Genomic DNA, 20,549 nt, shown 5'->3' with positions numbered 1-20,549 from the left:
GGTAAAGTTTCAGGATGAAGAATCACTACGTGGTCTTGCACTTCTCAGTCCAGAAAGAAAATAGTCAGGGAATATGTTAGTGGTCCCTTTCAGGGAGACAGGAGTGTGGATTGATATATCACTGTCTTTTCAAGAAGGAAGGTGGGACAAATGAAGCAATCAGGAAGTTGGTTCAGCTGGGACAAAAGATGTGGTTGGGCTGTGTATCTCTATGCTGTAAGATGTTTCGGGTGACTGAAGCTCACACAGGTCCAAGGGTACATTGAATGAACCCATGGAAGAGAAATCCATTCAAGATTGCTACTGTTTAGAAATTGCATCTGGTTTAGAACACCTGCAAATGCCTAGAAGCTGGAGGAACACGTATAAAACATACAGCCTTGTTTTATTTTTGCACTCTTTCTAGGCATCCTGGCTTTGTCCACTGATGTTTATTACAGAGCTAAATGAATCCTTGGTCTATCTTGTTGCCGCAAGCCCCCAGCCCGGTAATAATGAGCATTGACTCCATGATTGCAGAAGGCTGATCAATTACTTTATTATATCATTCTATACTATATTATCCTATACTTCTTAAGAAACTCAGTAACCCTTACAGCCAGTCCAATACAGCTTTGACCTCATTGGTCAATCCATCCAAACACCATCCAGTGTCCAATTAAGAAATCACCCTTTGGTAAACAAATCTCCGTGACACATTCCACATGTGCACAACAGCAGGTGCAACAAGTGGAGATAAGAATTGTTTCTCATTCTTTTCTCTGATCTTCTCACAGCCTTCCCCAAGAAAATGCCTGGGAAGTCTGTGCCTGCTCTCTGTGGCCAGAGAGCTGCTGCCACACTGTCCCTATGGGCTTACTCTTCTGTTCACATACTTTAGTCTCCTTGATGGGAGAAATGGTTACATGTGCAAATGTGCAGGTGACAAATTAATGAAACTTATGAAGCAACTTTTCATGATCTTCCCTATCATTAAACATCCTTCCTTCCAAGTGTCAAGAAGAAAATGAATTATAGTCACTACATAATAGGTGTTGTGCCTGAAAACCACTGAGGAGATAAGGAGCACTTGTAGTCTCTGCCTAGACTATATGCTTGGCTTCATCTAGTCTGGATTAACAGTTTCACAAAATTTAGAGAAGTTAAATATATAATTTTCAATATCCTCACTAAAATCTGTCTTTGGTTCTACAGTTTGGAGGTGCTCAGACTTTTAAACTACCTGGGGAATGATGTCCACATAAAATACAAGAACTTTTACCCATTTCATTGAAATTCTAGTAGTCCAAGATAGTGAATAAACTGTAAAAATGACTTCTTAAAACCAGTATTTTAAATATATTTTAAACTTCTTTATATCATATTTCTATGTAATATCTTTTTTTCTAATTCTCTTCATGTTGCAGGTCCTGGAAAAATTTATGTACTTTGTGATCTCTCATTTCTTATATTATGGCTAATCCAAATGGTGAGAACACTGTAGCTTCAGGTGGAGACACCATCATTTTCAAAGTTTTCCTCCTGAGAAGGAGACTATTTTTTTCCATGTTACACTGTGATCTTTTCTTGGCCAGGTTCTTGATTGTCTTGCTCAGATTTTGATTTTCAAGTAGATTTACAACAGCTCTGAAATGGAAAAAATAATTAAACAAAACCATATTTTTTAAGTAGGTTATATAAATTGCCCTGAGTCATTCTCTTTCCATCTGCCATCACTGTAAAAGCTTTGCAAAATACTTCACCCCGATCCCTAAAAGTTTCTTCCTGTTTTCTCTAGTGGCAAGATAAATACTAAACTACAGAGTAAGTAAAATAGTTCACCTTAGATCATGCTTGTCAAGAGTAAAAGCATATTTTGATCAAATAAGACATAAATCACTTTGTACCCTCTCCAGCTACCAGTGAAGAATCATCAAGATCATAGCAAAGATCACAGCAACAGTTGCAATTATTCCAGTTACCAGGAAAAAGACTAAAATTAATTTTGTTCTGGTTCTTCTTGATAGCCCTGATTCTCTTCTCCTTGATTTTTTAATTTGTGTTTACAAACAAAAGAAGTACACAATCATTATGTCCAAATTTTCAAATGAATTGAGCATTTAATCTGATGAACAGGACTGAAAAGAGCAGGGCTTGATTGTTTATTATCTGACATCTTTCACAGCCTTGAGGCCTTTACTGTATCAGCAAAAGTTAGGATAGTAAATTTTTTATTGCAAAGGCATATATCTAATGAAGAAAGATGCAAAAAAAGATATCAATTCATATGGAGTGGGAAATGTCACTTTAACAGCTGTAAAACAAAGAACTGCAGTTCCTAAAGAGAGGCAGAAAGCATCTGTTTGCTACACCTTAAGAATGACAAATATAACAACCTTTTCTGTTTCAAGCAACACTTAATGAAACATTTCAAGACGTGTCAATGTATCAATCAATACATGAATGATACAGAAGAATTACCAGAAGTTGTCTGCCACTTGAGTCAGGCTGAGTTCTTTATTTTGTGCCTGGTACCAGGTGTTCTGTCACCCAGGGCTGAAGCACCAAGGGACTACCCTGCTGCAGAAGAATTTTAACAATGGCAATTGCTGCAATAATAATGATGATAATGAAGACAAAAGAGAGCATGCCAACAAAAGAACTGAATTCAAGGACCCAAGTGCTGCTTTTCAGTTCCCTGTTTCTACCAAGGTCTGCAAAGCCTTTATTTAAAGCAAATAACCACTAGGCATGGGAAGGAGTTGTTTTGCATGGCCCAGAAACACTGTAGTGAGGAGCAGCTGCATGAATCTGAGAAGTGAAAGCCGTAGCAAGGATATCAGGTAAGAGTACATTTTATAATGCTGCAGCCTCTTCAACCATTCACTTAAGGAAACAGAGCCATTACTTTGGCTGTTTCTCTAAGACCATACTCACCAGTTAGAAGATGTATCTGAGAACCCAGGAAGAGTGGAAAATGCTGAAGATAATCAATCAACTTCCCCCATCTGCTTTTTGACCATGAAGACAGAAATGCCTGCAATTCAAAGCCAGCCAACTTGTTCAGAAATTTTATTGACCTTATTTGTCCAGCACCATTCAAACAAATCAGGGAATTTTCACAGATCTCTCCATCTTTGACAGTTTTACACAAGTCAACCCTAATTTCTCTTTCATTTTCCCTTATATAGATTTTAAAATTATGATATACTATTTTGTTGCTGACTGGTATGCAAAACTCATGTTCACCTTGGTATGAATTCTGAGTGGCAGAATGACTGCTGTAAAACCATTTCTATTTATTCTTTAGTTCTACTTCTATGTAAGATCCTGTGCCACTGTCATCACTGTAGTATCTAAACAACTCTTCCATCACATAATTTGAGTTTCATTCTCCCGCATCAGAGAATTTTCATTCAGATATTCTTAGCCACAGTCCTTCTATAGGATTCTTCTGATTTTTCTGCAAGATACAGGACAGGTAAGAATGGTGAACTGGCTGAGAATAACATACATAGTAAGTCAATATTGGGGCTTTCATACAATGTAGAGTCACCTGCTTTTAGACTAATTCACTTCATTGTCTGAAATGTGCCTTTTAAGATTTACATGCAAAATGCAAATCTTTGTGGGGAACGGATGTTAATGAAAATTATCTTTGATTTTTGCAATCTCAGTAATGTAATTTAGTATCCCCTTGGCTAGATGCGAGTTTGGAACTCTAAGAATACTTCTATTTACAGGCTGTAATGGGAGCTTGACCAAGAGAAAAGCAAGTTTTCTTGTTCACAGCTCATACACTCAAGTTTTCTTTCTAGGCAAGAAAATCTTCCAGTAATCAAGAACCAGAACTGCCCAAGAGACAAACTGATAATACAAAAGGATGCCTTCCAAGCAAACAAGCAGGAAGCAGAGAAAAACTGCTTCCCAGCTGGCTGGTTCACAATGAACAAAGACAGACTCACATCAGGTACACTTTTAAGCCCCTGACTGCACCCCTGTAGTCCAGGCAACACTGCCATTAGCCAGTGAGATTTTGCCACAGCCAGAACAAGCCTTTCAAACACCTTCAGCTTACAGGTAAGGTTACAAAGAGGTATTTACACCAACCTGAGAGAAAACCATACTTACCTTAGTAAAAGTAGAAAGAACAAGTCTTTTTTTGAAACATGAAAGGTCTATTTCAGTGACTTTCAACTTGAAGTCTACTGCCCACTACAGATCTGTGTACTACTTTACACTAAAAAGAATGATGAAAAAACACTATTCTATATATTACACAATTATGTTGCAAAAAAATACCCACACTAAAATTGTATGCACTCCACTAGAAATTTTCTAAGGTTCTACAAATGAAAAAGAGATTGACGACATGTCTGAGAGTTTCAAGCAGATTGGCTCCAACTCTGTGCAAAACTTAGAATATTAACTTTACCTGTTGATTATTTATATTCATATTCGCTAAAAAGGGAGTGTCTTTAAGTGAAATGCAATTCCTCTTCACCCTCCTTTCCCTCAAGTTTTTCACTGAGCTGGAGTTCCTCCTAGATCATGTCATGACTACACAGTAGTGCTCCATCTACAACGAGATGCTCAACCAAATGTTTATAAGATCCAGCAGACAACAGGAGGTCTCTCCACCAGTTTTCAGGTCCAGAAAATATGTATCACTTTGGCAGAGAGAGGAACAAAATTTTGCCTGTGCAGACTGTTGGGTTTTGATTCTTAATATAATGATGATCATTAGCTTTTCTGCTTCCTTTCTAGAATATTATAAGCCTTTTTCTATGGATTTATATATATTTAAAAATGGATGGAGGTAAGCTAATGGGAAAGTAGGATTACATACACACAGAGGAGATCCAAGCTGGTAACCTTGGGCACCAAGATTCCCTATTTAATTTCCATGCAAATGCAAGGACAAACGTGGTTTTGCTGATTACATGTTTGTACAGTAGCCAGTCAGAGAGATGTGCCTTTTCTGTCTGAAGGAAGCTTTGGCACTGAGGTCAGCAGCCGGAAAGGGACTCAGAAGAGCTGGGGGCTCCAATGGCCTCTGAGACACAGCAGTGCTATTGCCTCCATCTTCTCCTCAGAAGTGCCACTGGACACACACCACAGCTACTTCTCTCACTTATGAGAAGTGTGGAGCTTGGAGCAAAGCTGGGATCTCAGTAGGCTGACACCCTTCACATGGCATCATAATGAGGGCTGCTCTCTATTCTTGCATTCTTCACTTGCAGAGTCCTCCCTCCTCACAGGACTATTATTAGCAAATAGGAACAGTCTGCCTTCCAGCTCTAAAGTCTTCACAAAACACTGAACAACACAATGGGCGGGAGTGTGGAACACCCTTCAGTGTTTCAGGGTAGTGATTTAGTAAGAAGGAGATGTAGAAATGTCAGTCACTAAAAAAATTGTATTTTCCTCACAGGGATCCCAATAATTTTTGGTGAAGATAACTTTTCTTTTTCTGATATGTTTCTCTTGCTATAAAAGACAAGAGAAACCTTAGGTCTGAACTGCTCTGAAAACAAAAGAAGGGACAAATTACTAAAGATTACTCGCTTATGCAAAAATATCATTATGCCTGTTTATCCAAAGGTCCTCGAGGAGCACAGTGATCACAGATAAAGGACACATGGAAGTTTTTCATGCATAGATTTAAAATTGACTCATACAGAGTTTCAACACATGGAAAATCCACAAAAATTCCTGTGAGGTTTTATGTGACCTTTTGCAATATCTCTTCCCTTGCTCCTTCCCACCTCCCACACGTTAAAACCCAAAGCACAAAGTGTCACACTATGTATTTTCAAGTGTTGGCTTTGGGGCTGGGTTTGCGGATGGTGTTGCTGAATCTGGCCACTGGTACTCAGGTGGCAAAACATCAGAGCCCGGTAAGAGGGGTAAGGATGATACAAGAGCAAACACATTCACCCTTTATCAGCTGCACTGATGATTTTTAGCTCTGTTGAAGACTTAAGGGCTCTCTCTCTCTAGGAAAGTACCAGGAAGAAAGGCCAACTGCAGAGCAAACACATTTCTATTTCGTGCCACATCCTGTAGTTCTGGCATGAAGAAATGTATCTTTGTGAAACAGTGAAAGGAGAGATCTAGGTGATGAGAAAGACAAAATATACAAACTTAAGCTTATTGATTGGAGTGAGGCAGAGAGATGTTCAGAATTGCTTTGATTTAAAAAAAGAAAAAAAAATTAGGAGGTAATGGAGAGGACTCATTCTTTACCTGACTAAAACTGATTTGTCCATTAGGCTCGTTGAAAGACATCTCCCAAAATCTTTGAAACCCCACCCCTCCTCACAGACAGTGTTATACCAGTTGCCAGGGCCCAGGCAGGGAAGCTGCAGGGCCACTCCTGTGAAGAGGGGCTGAGGCTGCTGGACACAGATGGATCAGGTCAGCTCCGACTGACCCAGCCAAGGCCAGCCCCCCCGCACTGGCACAGCTTGTGCTGATTAGAGATACTTAGTCAGCTAGTTTTGGATGATGGAAGAAATCCATTTCATTCCTTTATATTACCTGAAAGAGGAGATTTTTGTCCTTTTTGTTACCTTTTTGATACTAATTCTGTGATTATGCCTTTCTTTCCATTTCAGCTCATAGACTAGATAGGCAAATGGCAAAGGAAAATATAGTATCTAGACAGAAAGACTTAGATTTTCTGGAATGGGTACAGAATTTTTTTTGCTTGATAGGTGTGATAAACTTGTCTCAAATTCCCCAACTCCCATTTCAAAAAGACTTTTAATGAGGAACTGGGAAAGGCAGTGTTGTACCATGGACAGAAACGCTACCCCTTTCCAGTCTGAGCAACACAGAAAGTCATGCTTCCAAAGAGCAAAGCAATCCTGCAAAATACAAGAGTGCAGCTATACAGAACTACATCCAAACACAAGGAATCTTGTTGCACCCACTGAAGCTGTCAGAATGATCTTTCTCATTTTCTCCTGACCCTGTCGGAAAAGAAAATACAATCTTCTGATCTGGCTAGACTTCTGACCATCCACAGACAGAAGAACTAGAAGTCCTTCAGCTGATAACTTCTTCTGCATATGTAATTAAGAGTTAATAATTTTTTTTGAAGTCCAAACAATGTCACTCCTGGGGAAGCAAAGCTCAGGAACTCCTTTGGGTATCTCTGTACAAACCCAAAGGATACTGATCTGGCACTAAGCAGGACAATCCATTTTTTCTAATCTACTTAATATACCTTAGAGCTTATCTTCCTCAGATTCCTGTAAAATTATAAATATTTTCTGTGTCAATAAAGATCAGTCCTTGTGAAAATTTCTCAATGGGTCCATTGGGTGGTTTAATCTGACCACTTTTCACCAAGTCTACTCAGTCACAGCTTAAACACAAATGAGTGAGTCGTCCTATAGATGACTCATTGATTCAAGTTAAAGGAACAATTTTCATGCTTAAACCTAAAACAGATTAAGTGCTCTGCTTATTCAGCTCTCAAAAAAAAAAAAAAAAAAAAAAAGCTTCCACTATACAAAAAGGCATGTAGAGGCTGAATAATGGGAGAAGCAGGGGAGGGGAAGGGGGAAGCATTGTGGTGGCCATATGGATTTAGAAAATGTATGAACAAATTTTATGTTACTGTACAATGGCAAAAAGGGCCACCACAGAGATACAAGAAATAGGCTATCTTACTGAAAATATAAGACAGGATTCCCAGGCTAGTTTTACCTAGTAAACAACACAGAGGGAAGAAACATGGGGAGAGGTATCTCAGTGGATTTCTTTCTTCCTAGTCTGCCATAATTTTGAATAAGACTTCAATTTACATTATTCAGGGGGGAAAAATTGATGAGCAAGGCATTTTTCATGCTTTCTCTGATTAGGAAATGTTTCTTCATGGCTGTTCTCCTGTTTTGAGAAAATCAGCACACCACTACCTTCATCATGAAGTCAGCAAAATCCTAGCTGAGAACAGTAACACTGACCTGTTTTATGATGTATTCTTTTTAGTGTTAAATTTCAATATATCTACTGTGCATAAGCAAATTCCAGATGGCCACTAAGAGAAAATCTCAAAAGTTTGTTTTCCTGCTTCTGTATTGAAGTGTAAAAGAGACAACTGCAGAACCAGTGCTGCTGGTGCTGCCAGACTCAGTGAGACATCTATGTTAACCAACCTTGGTGCAGTAAAAAACAAGCAGGTAATAGAAAACTCTCTTTATTTTAGCTTTAATTTTTACAAAGAATAAAGAAAATACTCATTCCTACCACTAGGAACAGTTTCATTTCTATTCTGTCATTTCCTTTTATATGTCTCTTTTACTGGGCTGCATTTCATGACTGTCATTATTACAGCACACAAGCTCCTGCCTATATAGTAACGCTGACATGCAGTCTTACAAAGATTGAGTACTACATAAAAAACACAAGGTCATATCTCTACAGAACTGCAAGCATCTCTATGAGCTTACCAGTTGATGTGTAGACTGTATTTTACAGAGGCAACAACATTTCCATTTTCTTGGTTTTGCACTAGAAAGTGACTGAATGGGTATCACTGCAAAATTTCATAATAGTCAAACCTTTGAGAGGAATGTGTGCTTTATGGCCATATAGAAAAGAAAAGGAAAAAAAAAAAGGAGTTTTTTTTTTTTTTTTTTTTTTAATAGAGCTGCAAAGACAAGTCATATTGTGTCAGATGCACAGAAATGTGCTTATTGCACTCCAAGAGCTTCCAATTGGTCGTGACCTTTTGGCTGCTGGGAGAATTTCTCCCATCTCTTCATTTCCTACTTGAACAATTAGGAAGGGCAATATGGTTGTGACTTGCTGCACATATGTTCATCAGGCACTATGCCCCATTCTTCTGAAATAACAGTAAACATTACTCTCTAAGATAATTGTTTCCCTCACATAAGCAGGAAATTGAAGCTGCATAATGGAGCAAAGTCATGTGAGTCCTTGTATTGCCAACTCACCAGCGAGAAATCAAGGCTTAACTGCATTATGACAGCATAGGACATAATCTGCCCAGAAGTCTGCACAATTCATAAGGAGAATGTGGTAAATACATGCTGTATCAAATTTTTCTGCACAAAGTGTAATTCATTTACTAACCCTGTTCAGAATAAACATCTTCCAAACATATTTAAATCAATATGCTAGATGTAAAAAAATACAAGACACCTTCACTCAGACAATGCTATTTCCCCTATATGAGAAACTTTAGTAGGTATATGATCAACTAAATGAAACATCTCTGTATAGATCATAAAGTTCATAATCCTTTCAACCACAGAATGTCACTTGGAAATTATTATTTCCCTTAAAATTACTTAAAATACACTTTGCTTGGTCTAGTGCCTAGAATGCAGTATCTAGCAGAAAACCAGTATTTTACAGGGACTTGAAATCAAGAGCATATCAGGAGATCAAAAACATTACTGGATTGCTTAACAGGGTGATTAAAAGGTGAAATGCTATCGCTTCATTTCACTTCCACCACTCTAACAGAGAATGTTTCCTTTAAATCTACTTATATGCTCTCCATTACTGTATGACAGTGTTTCACTTACATCCATTGTCACCTGGCCCACAGCATTACTCCACAGAGACAATAATTTTTCCTTCAGTCCCAGGGCATCCACTAGTTAACAGAACTTCTCAAAGGCCAATCCCCATGAGGGGAAAAGAAAAATCTTCATTTCCTTCATATTCTCTTTTTGCTTTCTCTTTCTTTATCCTGGTTGTTAATAAGCTGTTTCTACCAAACACCAGGCAAAACAGACTTCAGACTGACTGCTAAAGCTCTCCTATGCTGCTGTCTAAGATTTCAATACAACATCCACTTCTGTCAGTCTCTGCACCCTACAGAGATAGATTCTTCGTCTCATCATGTGTCAGAAAAGGAACTGAAAATTAATTCAAAACTTTTCTTACAGCATAAACACTTAAACTAATATATGTTCTGCAAAACATTTCATTCACTTAAATATCGAAGCAGTCAGGCTCCTTGCTTTTAAATGCTCAAATCAGATGGCACAGAGAATACTTTACAGACTTCCAACTCAGTCTGCCTCCAGTCTTGTAACTGTCTGTGTGTCTTCAACTCCCACCAAGGTCAACAGAAACCAAAGGCACTGAAATCCTGAAGGCACTGGAACTGGGGAGTCTGAAGTTACCTAAGAGTGACCAAAAGTGCATGATACAGGAATGCCACCAACAGCCTCCAAAATAAAGCCTCTCAGAGCACAGAGGCTGGTGGTTGGTAATATAAAGTTTCTTACGAGAAACAGGTGAAATCAAGTGGTGACCACCCAGACTACATGGAGGATCTCACTGAAGACAACAGAAGGTAACCTATGACACCTGTATGAAGCTAAAGAAAATTCATACAAAACAGTGAAGGAAGCAAAAAAGCGTTCACTCTCACTATCAGGATTTCAATGGGAACATCCTCATTTTAGCAATTACACATATATTCAAAACAAGTGCTATAATTGTTTTTGCCAAACAGTGTGTACACAGTTCATTGGAATGACATAGCTTGTGGGGGAGGCAGGAATAATATGCTTGGGCCCAGTAAACACTGAAGGTTTTGTCATTTTTCCAGAAACATTTTGCTTACTAATAGACATGGAAAAAGGAGAGTTAAACCACCTTTGCAGTGGAATAATAAATAGGAAATTAGTTTGAATATTGCACTTCTGATACATCGGCCTTCCTTAAATGTGTATTATATAAATAAAAGAATTTCAGAATGTTTCAGAGATGCCATGAAAATCATGTGACACAGAACTTCAAGTGACAGAGGGAGACACCACCACTTACTGAAAATGACACAGAAAGAGGATAATTTTCTGTTCCAGAGAATGTCTCATAGATGCAGAGACAGAGGTGTAGATGGCAGCGAACTGACAACTTTATTAGAGGCATTCCTCTTTCTTTAGTGCCATGTGGGTTGTTCTAGCTCAGAAAAAAGACGGGAAATCTATGAAAAGACAAAAGGCTGGCTTGATAAAATCTGGGTGCTGGGATGTAGTCAGTAGTCACTGTAGTCACACTCACCAGGAAAAAAATCCACCATGTCTTATCTATGGGAATATTAAAATTTGAGGAGTATATCATACTCAAAATGTTGGTGAAAAAACCTATTTTAATTAGATTTGCAAGTTCTTTTGCTACTTCTCTCTGCCTCTTCCTTTTGGACAGCATTTTCTTTCATTTGTATGTTTCATTCCCACACTTCTTCTTAGCTGCTGCCAGTGCTGAGGAAATTAACTACTGAGATGTTCCAACAAGTGAAGTCTTAACTTCAACAAATCATACAATCTAACCTAAAATAAAAGTGGCCACACTGCATTAAAATAAATTTCCTAAATGAAATTCACCCTAGAGAAATGTAAGTTAACAGACTGCAAGAGGGATGATAAAGAAGCACGATCCACAAAGAACTGAATAATTTGCAATACCAAAACAGCACTTCTGAAAGAAATCTAGAGGTAAGAGGGCACAAAACAATTAGATCACAAAGACCCTAAGGCAAAACTGAGGAAAGTGACAAGACACCATTAACATGTGCTTTAATTATTCTTTAATGCCTCTGTAAACCTGGATTAAAGAAACAATGGATTTGAGCCTCAGCATTACTGCCAAAAATTGAGAAAATTGAGTCAGTTCAGAAATTAAGAAATATAAAGGGCTAGATAGATGAATCTAGGAAATAAGAAGGACTGTGAAGAAGAAAAATAGTTCCCAGTATTACAGGAAGAACCAAGAAGCTACCTTTCAGCCTTTTAAAAGACAAACATAGAATCATCGAATGGTTTGTGTTGGAAGTGGCCTTAAAGATCTTCTAGTTCCAACCCCTCTGCCACGGCACCTTCCACACAGACCATGTTCCTCAAAGCCTGATTCAGCCTGACTTTGAACACTTGCAGGAATGGAGTATCCACTTCTCTGGACAACAAGTTCCAGTGCCTCACCACTCTCATAGTCAAGAATTTCTTCCTAATACCTTATATAAATCTGCCCCTTTGTCCTATCACTACATGCCCTTGTACAAAGTTCCTCTCCAGCTTTCTTGTGGACCATGTCAAGTACTGGAAACTTCTATTAGGTCTCCCCAGAAACCTTCTCTTCTCCAGGCTGAACAACCCCAGCTCTCTCAGCCTGTCTTTCATAGGAGAGATGCTCCAGCTCTCTGATCATCTCTGTGGTCCTCTTCTGATGCTGTGGCCCCAGAGCTGGATGCAGTACTCTGGGTGGGGTCTCACAAGAGCAGAGCAGAGGGGCAGAATCACCTCCCTCAATCTGCTGGTCACATTCATTTTGATTCAGCCCAGGACACAGCTGGCTTTCACAACACCCCCAAAACCTTCTCCTCAGGACTGCTCTGAACCCATTCTCCACCCAGTCTGTGTTTGTGCTTGGGATTGCCCCAACCCAGAAGCAGGACCTTGCACTCGGCTCTGTTGAACTTCATGATGTTCACTCAGACCCACCTCTGAAGCCTGTCCAGGTCCTTCTGGATAACATCCCTTCCTTCCAGTGTGTTGACTGCTCCTTGTAGCTTGGTGTCATTGACAAACTTCCAAAGGGTGGGCTCAGTCCCACTGTCCGTGTTACTGAGAAAAGTGTTAAACAGCACCAGTCCCAACACTGACTCCCAAGAAAGGCCACTCATCACAGGTGTCCACTTGGGCATTGAGCTGTTGACTGCAAATCTTTGAGAATAACTATCCAACAAATTCCTTATCCACTGAGTGATCATCCATGAAATCCAATTTAGAGACAAAGATGTCATGTGGGACAGTGTCACTAATCCAAGTAGATGACGTCAGTTAGTCTTTCTTTATTTACTACTGATGTAACCCCATCACATAAAGCCACCAAATTTGTCAAGTGCAATTTTCCTTTAGTGAATGCCACTAATCATCTCCTTATTTTCCATGTGCCTTAGCATAGTTCCCAGATGGATCCGCTCCATGATCTTTCTGGGCACTGAGATGAGACTGACAGGCCTGTAGATCCCCAGATCTCCCTTTTTTAAAATGAGGATTATTTTCACACTTTTCCGAACAATGGGAACTTTACTGGACTCACTACTTCTCAAATATGATGGACAGTGGCTTAGCCAGTTCCTCCACCCTAAGGACACACAGATGCATCTCATCCGGTCCCATGGACTTGTGCACCTTCAGGTCTCAAATCTGACCTACTCCCAGAGTCCCTGACTTTGCCTTCTCTGACATGGGTTGTGCAGCTGGAGCACTTGTTGGTGATGACCAAGGCAAAAGGGTTGTTGAGTACCACAGCTTCTTCCATGTCCCACATAACCAGGTCTCCTTTATCCTTCTGGAGAGGACCCACATTTTTTCTAGTTTTCCTTTTATCACCAAAGAACCTATAGAAGCTTTTCTTGTTCTCCTTGATATCTCTGTCCAGATTTAATTCTATCAGGGTTTTAGCTTTCATAACCTGAACCCTGGACAACTTCTCTGTATTCTTTCCAAGCTACCTGTCCTTGCTTCCACCCTCTGTAGGCTTCCTGGTCAACCCATGAAATCATTAACTCAGAGGGACCAGAGATAAAACTGAGACAAAATTGCGGGGAATTCCCTTAAAACACAGCACATTCGAGACATGTGGTCACATAGGGACAAAAGGAGCAGATTCTTATTATCAAAAAGATGCACGCATTGGAGAAATGAGGTTAAGAGTTTGGGGATACATATGCTGCATCAGTATATGGAACACATAAGCAGAATTGAAATTATGAAGTGAAGAATGAAAAATATTAAAGAATCTATAAATAAAATATATCTGTGACACTCTCTTCTCTTTGTCCTTTGAACCATGTGCTTGGCTGCATAGCACTATATTGAGTGGGGGGAAGTGTCCCTGGTATTTTGGGTCTCTCTTTGCTCTAAGGAGTCCTCGAGATTTAGCAGGTTTTGTATCTGGTGGTTATTTGCTGTTATTTCTTGACTATTGCTGTTCAGATTGTTAGCAAACTGTTACTTTTTCATTTACATCTACTCATAATCATTCCTTAATGGTGGAAAGGGATTGGTAGAAACTATAAAGGGAGGCAAATCATCCAACAATGTTCTTCTTTAAATTGTCTCAAAGCAAGACCGTCTCTCAAACCCATAACGTCCTAAGATGTGAAATAGGATGGAATCAAGCAGGTTCCATCAATGAAAATATAAAAACTGACTAAATAAAAGAAAAAAGGCATACGCAAGAAAACATCAGATAGATGTGGACAAAAACTTTCTTCTCTTTCTTTTTTTCCATGGTCTTAGGCGAAGCTGAATTTGTTTAGAAAAAAAAAAAATAGCATTTCTGATTCAAGACTGCTTCCTAAGTAATATAATTACCACCTCACAGCAGTTTCTATCATCATGCCAAATGCAGAATTGTCTCCTTAGGGCTCATCTCGTTTTTCCTCTCTCCCTTTCTACTCCAGAATGAAACCTCTCCTCTTCATTGCACAATTTATAAATTGTGTAAATGTGGAATGCAGAACAGGCTACTGCAGGAAAGCAATTTTTTGGCAATATTGTATGTGGGAAGACATCTGTGAGAAGCATCAGAAGATCTTTCATCTTCTGAACATCTCACAGATGTTCACAAATAGCGAAAATTGTTACTTAGGGGAAGGCAGCTCATGTGCCAATAAACGTAGGGAACTGGTTTAAAATAGGAGCTTGCAGGCTGTGAAATTAATAAAACAACAGATCTGACCTAAAATCCTAATGACAATCAGCCTGATTGTTTTTGTTAATTATAGTTATTGGCAATTGAAATCAATGAGAGGTGAATGAGGGCAAGAAAATTACAACTGCGAAATAGCTTCAGTTAGCACTTTTTTTTTCTTTTTTCCAAAACCAAATTACAATATGTTTTATTCATCTGCTTTGTTACTTACCACATGTAACTGCATTCTCTAAATCCTACTTCTTTGAACGCAGTGGCATTCAGACCTGAACTCAAAGTCTGAAGTTACATATGTAATACAATGACAGGGGTTGAAATGCCCAATTAACAGTAAATTCACTCCTTGAAATCTTTCCCACTTACAGTAAAAATATGAATTTTTCCAACAATTTTGCTTTCACTAACTAGACCAGAAAAACAAGACATTTATGAAATTTATTGTAACATCTAGTGTGAATGGCATTCATGTTTAAACCTTGAGATGATTATTTAAAAGAAAAAATGTATTTTTCTTATAAATGAGTCTATGATGTTAAATTAGCCTTCTGAATACTCTCAGAAGTGTAGTGTCTAGGTTCTATGCAAATTATAGGTCTTCTCTGAAAGGACTTGAGAAAAGTTTTCATTAAACAATATTCAATTAGCTAGTTTCCTTGTTCTTTCTGGCTAACATATGCCTTCCCACTTGATTTTTACTTCATCACTCTTCAAGGTCAGGTTTACACAGCCAGCACAAAGATGAGTCAACTAGGTACAGTACTTTAATTAGGGACTGGGGTTTTAATCACTGTGATTGGGTTCCTTCCATTCTTAATGGTATTTTGAGGTTCCAAAATGCACAAAGCAAAAGGTTCTCATCTCCATATGGGGTTCAAATCTGAATTATATATTTATTCCTAATAGCATGCAGTTTGATAGTCTGCTTGTAATCATACTGAGATACAGTAACTGTTCCATAAAGAAACTACCTTAGTGAATCTCCTTTGGAAATTATTAATTAAATAAGCAGTAGGTCTTTTCAATCCTTCCAAATGCAAGCAGAAAACCACTATGACTGTTTTTACAAGTCTACACTGCCAGTCCCGCCTACTCAGAAAATTTTTTTCTGATAACAAATACTTACCACTGTAAAGTTTGCTTTCACTGTTTCTCAGATTTTTATATTCAAGATTTATGTTTACAGAACATTATTTCTGTGCAGCAATGCAAGTTCATGTATCACTTCTTTCTACTAAATCTCTGAGTAGCATTTATAGTTTTCACATACTATCCAAAAGTTTGAATTTCTCGGGTTAAAATGAATAGAACCATTTCTCTTTCAGTAAGTGATAAACAAACATAAAACCTTTATCCTTCCATTGTAAAGGATTTACTCTGCAGCAGCACGGTGCATTCTCCACTCTTTTTCTCAACATTATAAATGAGCCATCAAAATCTTAATCTTCTGTTATCTCTGTCTCTATGGTTTTGACATTTACTTCAGCATATAAGCTGTGCTCATCAGACCAGTTTTCCGGCGTACACACAACAATCCTTAAACAATAACCCTCCAGATGAATGATAAAATATCCAGCCTTAGCCAAAACATAAGAAAAAATGTTGTAAAATCCTATGAAAACAGAGACAACCTTTAAAACAGCTAGTGTATCCTCTACCTCCATCTTTAATTAGCTAAAAAATAACAACTTCTTTAGAAAATGATCCTTACTATGGACATTCTATCATGTTTCCCTTAGCTTCTTTTAAATTGATGAGGCAGGCTTTCAACTGTCTTGTCTGGTGACAACTACCACAGCGCAGTAGAGAGTTAGAGGAGAACTTAAAGATCCTCTCTACAGTATAAATACAGTCCTGCTTAAAAATCTTTTCATCTTGGTACAATGGGGAGGTGCTCTTGTTTCCTTATGCAGAATAAACAAACATACAAAAACAAATGGAAGAGAGGACTTGGACAGCTTCAGATGATGTCAATTCTCAGCATAATAGACTTCTCAGGATTCATATCGGATTACAGGATACCCCAAACATCTACCCTGAAAATAGGCATTACGGTAATTCAGTTTGAGGTGGCAAGCTGATTGTAGCCACAGCAGGGTGTAATCATATCAGAAAGAAGAAGATGTCATTTCCCATCCAGAAACAAATTTAAAAAAAAAAAAAACCCAAATAAAAAAACCCACAAAACTTTAGAAACAAGGAAAGACAAAAAGCATCAGGTATTACTAATAGGAAGTTGAGGTACTTTGCTAACCAGGGAAAGCAATCTTCTAATAATAGTTGAAGATACCAACCATGATATCCTTTCAGCATGCTTCTGGCTGTAGGAGGACCACAATGTGCAGCATGGCTCTTTTTTTCAGAGGTTCATAATGATGAACTCACTGTAGCTCTAAATAAAAAAGATACTTCATTTTCTAAGTAGTATTACTCCAAATAAACATTTAAACACATCTAAACATTAAAAGCAGATTGATTCTAAATGAACAAGTTAATCAGGAAACCCCAATCCTGATTTTTGATGTAATGAAATTTATTTTAAAAGCCACTAAACGAAACTTTGAGGGAAATAGGATCATTGAAGATAACATAATAATTTTTATATGAATTACATTAACTTCCAATGCCAATATTACAATATTGGCATAAAGTCTTGTATTACTTTCTTCTCTACCACTTCCTCCATCCATTTTAATTGAACCAAAATGTTGAGAAAGCTTCCGGTAAGAAACTACAGATCTTTCTACTTATATAAGATGTCTGGTTCCAGTTGCATCAGGTTCAGATAAAAATATAGTGTTAGCCCTATGCAAAAAGAATTATGTATATAAGCTTCCATTAGCATTAATAGGAGTTATATATGTAAATCCCACACATGCTGTGATAAGAATGTGCTAAGAAACTGCATTTACATTCCTGTCAGGGGGCTGCAATTAGTACCAGCACAGCAAAGGCAGCTTGTATTCCTCTCGACATTTGGAAGCCTTGTAAAACCTGTGTAGAACAGAAATCTTTGCCATTATACCCCATTTTAATTACAAGCCACATCACAGCATACGTGCAAAATATTTTGATAAACTCCTTAAAAGCCCACAGAAATTGTACTAAAAATGTTCACTGAGAGCACTCAAAGTCATGGTTATGAACCTGGTGGGAACTCACTCACTCCTAAGTTGGGCATTTTTTTTAAGAAGTATTGTGGCTTTAGGACTAAGGGAGTCCTGAAGGTCAGTGTGCAGAGCAGAGAGGGAGGAGCCCGACTCCAGCCCCAAAGTGGTAAGGCAAGTGACAGTGAAGGGGGTGTGGGCTTCCCAGGATGGAAACCTTTCCATGGGCAATTGGCTTAGCACTTAAGGGCACACCATCTCCAAACCTGTGCAATTTGTTCCTTGGTGGTGGACAGGGGGGTTTGCAGTACTCTCAGTAGCCCCCTATTTTGGCTATGAGACTGAAGAGCAGATCCAGAGCTTTCCCCGTCTCCCCAGCCTCTCCCTTCAGGTGGCTGTGTGTGCCCTGTGGTGGCTTAATAATACACTCTGATACCTTCCCAGAGCAACAGATGACACCAGGGAGAGATTGCTGCATGCTGGCGGTGATTCAGCCTGGCTCAGGAAGCCTACAAGCTGCAGCTCAACAGGACAGAACAGCCACTGTTCCTGCAGCCCAGCTGTGCCACCCCGACTCCAGAGAGGCAAGCTCCCTTCAGTGGGAGTAGGGATCACCGGATCTGCAGGAGTATCCGTGAGGCAGATGTGCAGGCAGGTCTGTGCCTCTGTGCCTGCAGGCCCATGTGGGCTGGCAGGTCCAGGGACCATGAGGTCCTAGGTCCGCACTGGCAGGCAGAGTGAGAGCTGTTTGTGGCCCCTTGGTCTGTGTCCCTCACGTTGGAGCACAAGTTCCATTGAGTCAAATGGGGGGGCAAACTGCGAGGCACCAGAAGAACCTCACTGCCCACTGGAGATGGTCCAGGATAATAACATCTTGGTTACACTGAGGAATCTCAGTTCTTCTCCAGAGTCCAGAAAAGGTAGATTTAGATTCAAGCTTGTGTAGCTGACTCCTGTTTCTTAAAATACTACCCTAGGATTTCCACAGTGCCTTTCAACTCCCCATCTACCAGAGCCCTGTGCAGACCTAAGAAGTGCGCCCACACTCAGGAAACTGGCTCTCACATACGATGGGCACATCAGACAACAGGATGCAGGGTCAGCAGGAGAGAATATAAGAGCCTACTTTCAATAAACTTCCCTGCTACCCAAACACAGTTTTTCTAAGTGATATTCCTATATTTCCCACAGAATCCATGTTGATAGGCTGTACTTTGGTGATCAGAAAGCCTTTGCAGATATCCCAGGCTATCTGGGCTAGAACTTCCTTCTCAGTGATTATGTCTTCTTTCAGCAACTGCAGGATACAGAAACACAGCCAACAGCCAACATGGGATTACTTGTGAGTGCAGAGCTGGGCCTGAGGTCTGAAATTTGCTTTCATGGGAGTTGAAAATGAATAGAGCTTTCCCTGCCTATGAGTCTACTCATGTATTTTATCTGTTTGATATACCCTTTCCTTAAAAATTTGTTGCCAGTACACCTACTTTCACTTATGCAATAGAAAATATGGAAGCAAGTTCCTTGACCTGATCATGCTACTTACCTAAGAGCAAGAAGAAAGGTTGTTGGTTTTATAAAATACTTGAAAGGCTCTCAGATATTGAAGACAGAGAAAGCTGTGTAAGTGGCAAAATAATATTTGATGGATAATGAATCATCATTTATTCAATAAAGTCCATTCATGAAGCTGTCAAAGATTATTTTGTCAAAATAATAACTGTATCCTTAATAATAGTTCCTATTTCAATACCTTCAGGATCCAAAGTCACCTAGAAATAGGGAAAAAAGTTAATATTGAATAAAACCAATGTGTCTAGAGAATGGAAAAAGACTGATCAAATAGGTTAAATCCATGTGTGTGTTATGGTTTTACTTTCATCAGGACATTTTCTACATACTTTCCTGTCTATGTGCAGGTATGTGTTAAATAAAATTATATTTACACACAGATACACATATGTTCTGCTGATGTTTGATATGGGATGCAGGAGACAGTTACCATGAAGTAAAGATTAATCATTTCCAGGAACAGCAGGGTTAAATACACCTTTAGAAGAAACAGGATTTTGCCATTTATACAGAACAAGTAGAAACTCATCTTTTTAGGCTGGGACATAGTAAATGGCTTGTGGGTAGCTTTTTGTACATTTTTTTCCAATGTTACTCGTTAGTAGAAATGTCATTCCCATTCCTGTCTTGTACTTCACATACTTGGTGTTAGTCTTGGTCTCTTTCTATAGTCTGTCTTCTGCCCAGGTTCTGCCTCCTTTTTTTCCTGACACTTCTTACCCTTCTGCTTTTATAAAAAGGGGATAAAAATACTAATGGCAATGGGCAGCACCCACTTGGCTTGTGCTGTTAAGTGGCCCCTCAGAACAGTACTGAGTTCCCAAGTGGGCAGAGCTGTTCCACCTACTTGTGCTGCTCTCGCAGCTGGTTGTTCCACAGGCTGCCCAGAGAGAAGACTGGCAAACAAACAGCTTGGAAAGAGCTGGCAGCTGCTTGTTCCTTTCCCCAGCCTCAGGACAGCCATAAAGTGTTTCAGCAGTGGGAGTGCACATTTGAAAGCTTTCTTCCAGGCTGCTCCTCTTCTCTCCTCGTTTGGCACCATCTCCCACACAATCATTTTTCTCAGCCATTTACAGGAAGAACAGTCTGCCTGGACTTGTAGCCAGTATTACTCTCCTCCCTAGAGTTAGGAGAGGTGGGCAGTCTCACATACTTCTTAAAATTACCCATATGTGAAGC

At 39.2% G+C, this 20,549-nt stretch overlaps 1 long non-coding RNA gene across 1 annotated transcript; it reads right to left on the bottom strand.

Moving 5' to 3' along the window:
• Positions 1–1,470: 1,470 nt before the first annotated feature.
• Positions 1,471–19,831, bottom strand: LOC137469880 (uncharacterized). The gene is made up of 3 exons (XR_010996746.1): positions 19,345–19,831; positions 16,986–17,083; positions 1,471–1,626 (listed from the first exon to the last, which is right to left on the bottom strand). It is a non-coding gene; the product is annotated as an uncharacterized lncRNA (long non-coding RNA).
• Positions 19,832–20,549: the final 718 nt, after the last annotated feature.

Source organism: Anomalospiza imberbis, chromosome 3 (genome assembly GCF_031753505.1).
Source record: "Anomalospiza imberbis isolate Cuckoo-Finch-1a 21T00152 chromosome 3, ASM3175350v1, whole genome shotgun sequence".
Taxonomy (NCBI): Eukaryota; Metazoa; Chordata; class Aves; order Passeriformes; family Viduidae; genus Anomalospiza; species Anomalospiza imberbis.
The sequence above is the reverse complement of the archived record's forward strand: the minus strand, read 5'-3'. Positions and strand labels throughout refer to the sequence as shown.